At 47.9% G+C, this 6,031-nt stretch overlaps 1 protein-coding gene across 1 annotated transcript in view; it reads right to left on the minus strand.

The window, feature by feature from the left end:
* mcph1 (microcephalin 1) overlaps positions 1-6,031 on the minus strand; it is a 330,444-nt gene extending 324,413 nt beyond the window's left edge. The window contains exon 1 of the mRNA XM_087978353.1: positions 5,987-6,031. The gene's annotated coding sequence lies outside the window, so the exon portion shown is untranslated. The remainder of the gene's footprint in view (positions 1-5,986) is intronic.

Below are 6,031 nucleotides of genomic sequence, written 5' to 3' on the forward strand. Positions count from 1 at the left end.
TTTCTCACCAGGATTCTTCTTGCTAACATTCTTGTCACTATCATTATTTTAGCAAAAATGGAGAGATATAATCTATGAGTAGATTCTGTGAAATGTAGGTACAAGAAAAAATTAGAAAGGCAAATGGTACATACAAGGCAAAAGTGAGAATGCAGATGCTGGAAACCAGAGTTTAGATCAGAGTGGCGCTGGAAAAGCACAGCATCCGAGAAGCAGGAAAATCGACGTTTCGGGCAAAAACCCTTCATCAGGAGTAGAGGCAGAAAGCCTCCAGGCTGGGGAGAAGGTAGCAAGGAGTCCAGGAACTCCCCACATACGTTCGAGACACCTCCCACGCCCTCTACCTCCTCCAAGACTTCCATTTCCCTGGCCCCCAACGCCTCATCTTCACCGTGGATATCCAATCCCTCTACAACTCCATCCGCCATGACCAGGACCTCCAAGCCCTCCATTTCTTCCTCTCCTGACGTCCCCAACAGTACCCTTCCACTGACACACTCATTCATTTGGCTGAACTGGTCCTCACCCTTAACAATTTCTCCTTCGAATCCTTCCACTGCCTCCAGACCAAAGGGGTAGCCATGGACACCCGCATGGGCCACAGCTACGCTTGTCTCTTTGTCGGCTACGTAGAACAGTCCATCTTCTGTAGTTACACCGGTACCATTCTCCACCTCTTCCTCTGCTACATTGATGACTGCATCGGCACCACCTCATGCTCCCACAAGGAGGCTGAGCAGTTCATCAACTTCACCAACACATTCCACTCCGACCTTAATTCACCTGGACCATCTCCAACTCCTCCCTCCCATTCCTGGACCTCTCCATCTCCATTAATGACGACTGACTTGACACTGACATTTTTTACAAACCCACCGACTCCCACAGCTTCCTGGATTACACCTCTTCCCACCCTACCTCCTGCTAAAATGCCATCCTGTATTCCCAATTCCTCCGCCTCCGCCGTATCTGCTCCTAGGAGGACCAGTTCCACCACAGAACACACCAGATGGCCCCCTTCTTTAGAGATCGCAATTTCCCTTCTCACGTGGCTGGAGATGCCCACCATTGCATCTCATCCACATCCCGCACCTCCGTTCTCAAACTCCACCCCTCCAACCGTAACAAGGACAGAACACCCCGGTCCTCATTTTCCACCCTACCAACCTTCGCATTAACCGTATCATCCGCCGACATTTCCACCACCTCCAAATGGACCCCACCACCAGGGATATATTTCCCTCCCCATCCCTTTCCTCAAAAACCATTCCCCTTTGTGACTACCTGGTCAGGTCCACGTGCCCCACCAAACCACCCTCCCGTCCTGGGACCTTCCCCTGCCACCGCATAAATTGCAATACCTGCGCCCACATCTTCTCCCTCACCTCCATCCAAGGCCCCAAAGGAGCCTTCCACATCCATCAAAGTTTCACCTACAATGTCATTTATTGCATCCATTGCTCCCGATGCAGTCTCCTCTACATTGGGGAGACTGGACGCCTCCTCACAGAGCGCTTCAGGGAACATCTCTGGGACACCCGCACCAATCAACCCCAACGCCCCGTGGCCCACCATTTCAACCCACCCCTCACTCTGCCAAGGAAATGCAGGTTCTGGGCCTTCTCCACTGCCACTCCCTCACCATCGGACACCTGGAGAAAGAACGCCTCATCCTCTGCCTTGGAACACTTCAACTCCAGGGCATCAATGTGGACTTCACCAGTGTCCTCATTTCCTTTCCCCCCACCTTACCCCAGTTCCAACCTTCCAGCTCAGCACTGTCCTCATGACCTGTCCTACCTGCCAATCTCCCTTCCCACCTATCCGCTCCACCCCCACCCCCATTCACCTATTGTACTCTTTGCGACCTTCTCCCCAGCTGCCCCCGCCCCACCCCAGATCCAAAATGGTATGTACAAGCATATTGCAGTCCTGCAGGAATTATACAGGGCTTATCCAGGAATATTCTAGTCTCAGAGGGAGGACAATGAACATTCATTAGTTTAATTTTTGAGATGAAGCTGCTCAACGTTTGTACCGTACTTCGCACATGCTCTTTTGGGAGCTGACATTGGCGAATGCACAGGATGGCATAAAGACTTCACAGACATCAGCACATGCACAGAACAAAGCATACAAAATGATCGCCGCTGGAATCACACTATTGCAAACAAAGTTAAGTGTTCTCAAAAATACCATTCCCTAATTCAGCAACGTTATAGCCAAGTCACTGCCAAAACACACTTTATACAAGAGCCACCTGTAGTTTAATGAAAGTACAATGCTAGATTCTGATTATTTTTTCCTCGATATAATATTCAGTAAAGTTGGACCTCGCCCTGACTTTTGTCCCATTTGACTGTCTCACCATATAACATGCCCAAGTTAAAAAAGGCCACTGCAAACTGATCAAGGTTAGTCAGGGTACATTTACCTACCTTTCACTTCATGAAACTAAAACCAACATTAACTAAATATTACCTGGCAAGCAACTAACACACTAAACTACAGAAGAATTCCCTTATTAATGCTTGAATGCCAAACTTGTTTCCAATATGCTCATTTCTCTTTACGTTGCTGAACTGCAAAAATCCAGCGTCAAAACACCTTGTTCCTCAGCTTTCCAACGATTTCTGAAACACTTTCAACCACAAGGTTCACCCTGACAAGTCCACATCTCAGCTGTATGAGGAAAAATCTTGCAGTGACTTTAAAAATCTCTTGGCATCATTGTAGCCCACAAACCCACCAACACATTGAAACAGCAGCTAATGAACTTAAAAGACCCTTTACAGACAACAAGCAAAGCTAATGTCATCAACAAAATACATGGCAAAAACTGTAGCAAACACTACATTGGCAAAACAGGCAGAAAGCTAACTACCCGATACTATACATCAACCAGCCACAAAAAGACACTAGTTTCCTTACATACAGATGAGGAAGGACACAACTTTGACTGGGACAACACATCCATCCTAGGACAAGCCAAACAGAGTTATGCACGAGAATTCCTAGAAGCATGGCACTCCAACTGGAACATTATTAAAATACGCATTGATTTGGACCCCACCTACCCTACTCTGGAAAAAAAAGAACCGTAAATGACATCACCAACCCAAGGAAACCTAAACACAAATAAAAAGCAGGGCATAACACCAGCGCTTCACCACAGGCTCGCTGATGATGTTAACTAATATGGTGACAAAACATGTGAAAACGAACATTCCAACTCAGCGAGCAAATTTACATCCAGAACCTCAACCTGAGCTATAAATCTCAAAATTCACTAATAACTGCAGGTCCCGTTTCTTTACCTAGAGGGCATGTATTCACAAGTATACTGTCTCATAGCTTCCAAAGAAACAGATCTTTAATCCCCTCCACAAAACTCAATTCTTCCCTCTCGCTAAGTATTCGAGACACTTAGTCTGCAATAGCAAAAACATCCACCTCACCCTATATTTAGCTTTTAAACCCGCAATGGGCATTTCAACAGATGAGGTAAAAACAGTGACTGCAGATGCTGGAAACCAGATTCTGGATTAGTGGTGCTGGAAGAGCACAGCAGTTCAGGCATCATCCAAGGAGCTTTGAAATCGGCGTTTCGGCAAACGCCCTTCATCAGGAATAAAGGCAGTGAACCTGGAGCGTGGAGAGATAAGCTAGAGGAGGGTGGGGGTGGGGAGAAAGTAGCATAGAGTACAATAGGTCAGTGGGGGAGGAGATGAAGGTGATAGGTCAGGGAGGAGAGGGTGGAGTGGATAGATGGAAAAGGAGATAGGCAGATAGGACAAGTCCGGACAAGTCATGGGGACAGTGCCGAGCTGGAAGTTTAGAACTAGGGTGAGGTGGGGGAAGGGGAAATGAGGAAACTGTTGAAGTCCACATTGATGCCCTTGGGTTGAAGTGTTCCGAGGCGGAGATGAGGCGTTCTTCCTCCAGGTGTCTGGTGGCGAGGGAGCGGCGGTGAAGGAGGCCCAGGATCTCCACGTCCTCGGCAGAGTGGGAGGGGGGAGTTGAAATGTTGGGCCACGGGGCGGTGTGGTTGATTGGTGCGGGTGTCCCGGAGATGTTCCCTACAGCGCTCTGCTAGGAGGCGCCCAGTCTCCCCAACGTAGAGGAGACCGCATCGGGAGCAATGGATACAATAAATGATATTAGTGGATGTGCAAGTAAAACTTTGATGGATGTGGAAGGCTCCTTTAGGGCCTTGGATAGAGGTGAGGGAGGTGGTGTGGGCGCAGGTTTTACAGTTCCTGCGGTGGCAGGGGAAAGTGCCAGGATGGGAGGGTGGGTTGTAGGGGAGCGTGGACCTGACCAGATAGTCACGGAGGGAATGGTCTTTGCGGAAGGCGGAAAGGGGTGGGGAGGGAAATATATCCCTGGTGGTGGGATCTGTTTGGAGGTGGCAGAAATGTCGGTGGTTGATTTGGTTTATGCGAAGGTTGGTAGGGTGGAAGGTGAGCACCGGGGCATTCCGTCCTTGTTACAGTTGGAGGGGTGGGGTCTGAGGGCGGAGGTGCGGGATGTAGACGAGATGCGTTGGAGGGCATCTTTAACCACGTGGGAAGGGAAATTGCGGTCTCTAAAGAAGGAGGCCATCTGGTGTGTTCTGTGGTGGAACTGGTCCTCCTGGGAGCAGATCTGGTGGAATCGGAGGAATTGGGAATACGGGATGGCATTTTTGCAAGAGGTAGGGTGGACATGGGCCCCAAAGTCCCATGGTAACAAGGCCACAAAGGCCAGTCATCAGACAAAACTCCCAACAAATCCTACACCTCCCTGCAATACTCTAGCTCCCAACTTCAAGGAAATGATCCACATTTGTGTTAACCAAATAAATTCAGGAAGTGCAAAAGAGATTCTTATAATTACCCCAAGATGCAAAGTTGTGTTGAAGATCACCAACAAAACAATAATAAAAAAAGAGGCTGAAGCTTATTCATTTCACAAAACATTTTCAGGACAGACTGACCTGCTCAAAACGCCTCTAGACACAGAACCTCGAACATCGCAATGGTTGGTCGCAATTACAAGCTGTTTTATTCTACAACAAAGTGAACTTTTGCTGATTAACAGACCAAAATCGCTTGGCTAAGTCAGGTAAATCTTTAATTTTTAAATTCAAAATAATGAATTGATAGCATTATTCCTAATTATCCCTAACCATTTTTAAGATCACTGTTATATCTCTTTCTACTACTCCCCTAATCCTTTCTTACACCTTATTTCATTGTCAAGATAAAGTTGCTGTCATGAGGTATCAGAAATGCACCAATCACTTGAAATAGAGAAATGAAATAATGTCCTGCACTGGCTGTTGACAAGTGTTCTGCTTCGTACACTATACAACCTTCAACCTAAAGTCATCCACAACCTACAAATAATACCCCCACCCCGAAGAATCAGTGAGTCTTCTTTGGGGGGGGGGGGGGGGGGTGGTTAGCAAAGATCACTTCCTTTAACTTTTGCACTGGCCATTCTCACCATCCGTGGCTTAGTAAATTACCATGTGCTCCAGCCCACTTTGATTCGAAAGGATGTTCTCGGGTCCGGTTTGAGTGGACATGTTTCTCTCTCCACAACCGCTACTGAACCTGCTAAGTTTTCTGCTTTTATAACGTTATTTTCCTGTTTTCTCTCTCTCCCTCCCCCCCGCTGCTGCCCTTGTCACGCTGGGCATTTGCGACATTTTATTATTTTATGCTTCGATTGCCAGCTCCCGTGGGGATTCACTTTTCCAAGCGAAGTCCACCAATGTTATGCAACTTCCTTTGGGACTCAGGGCCGAACTTCAGCCACTACCTGTCAGACCAGCCCCCAACATCTGCCGAAACTTGCTCCCAGACCCCAAAACGGGAATGAAGGAGCAACCGGGACGACCACCCCAACGACACAAACGCCAGTCTCATCAAGCGGATGCGAGGGGGAAGGGGAAAGAATCACAAAAGACACATTATCCACCTTCTACTAACCGACTAACCTGCTGCTGCTGCGCTGCCATTGAAATTTAAACATGGCGGGGAAA

The sequence above is a fragment of the Chiloscyllium plagiosum genome, unplaced genomic scaffold, assembly GCF_037043375.1.
Source record: "Chiloscyllium plagiosum isolate Xiang-an unplaced genomic scaffold, Cpla_swu_hap1 HiC_scaffold_3, whole genome shotgun sequence".
Classification (NCBI taxonomy): domain Eukaryota; kingdom Metazoa; phylum Chordata; class Chondrichthyes; order Orectolobiformes; family Hemiscylliidae; genus Chiloscyllium; species Chiloscyllium plagiosum.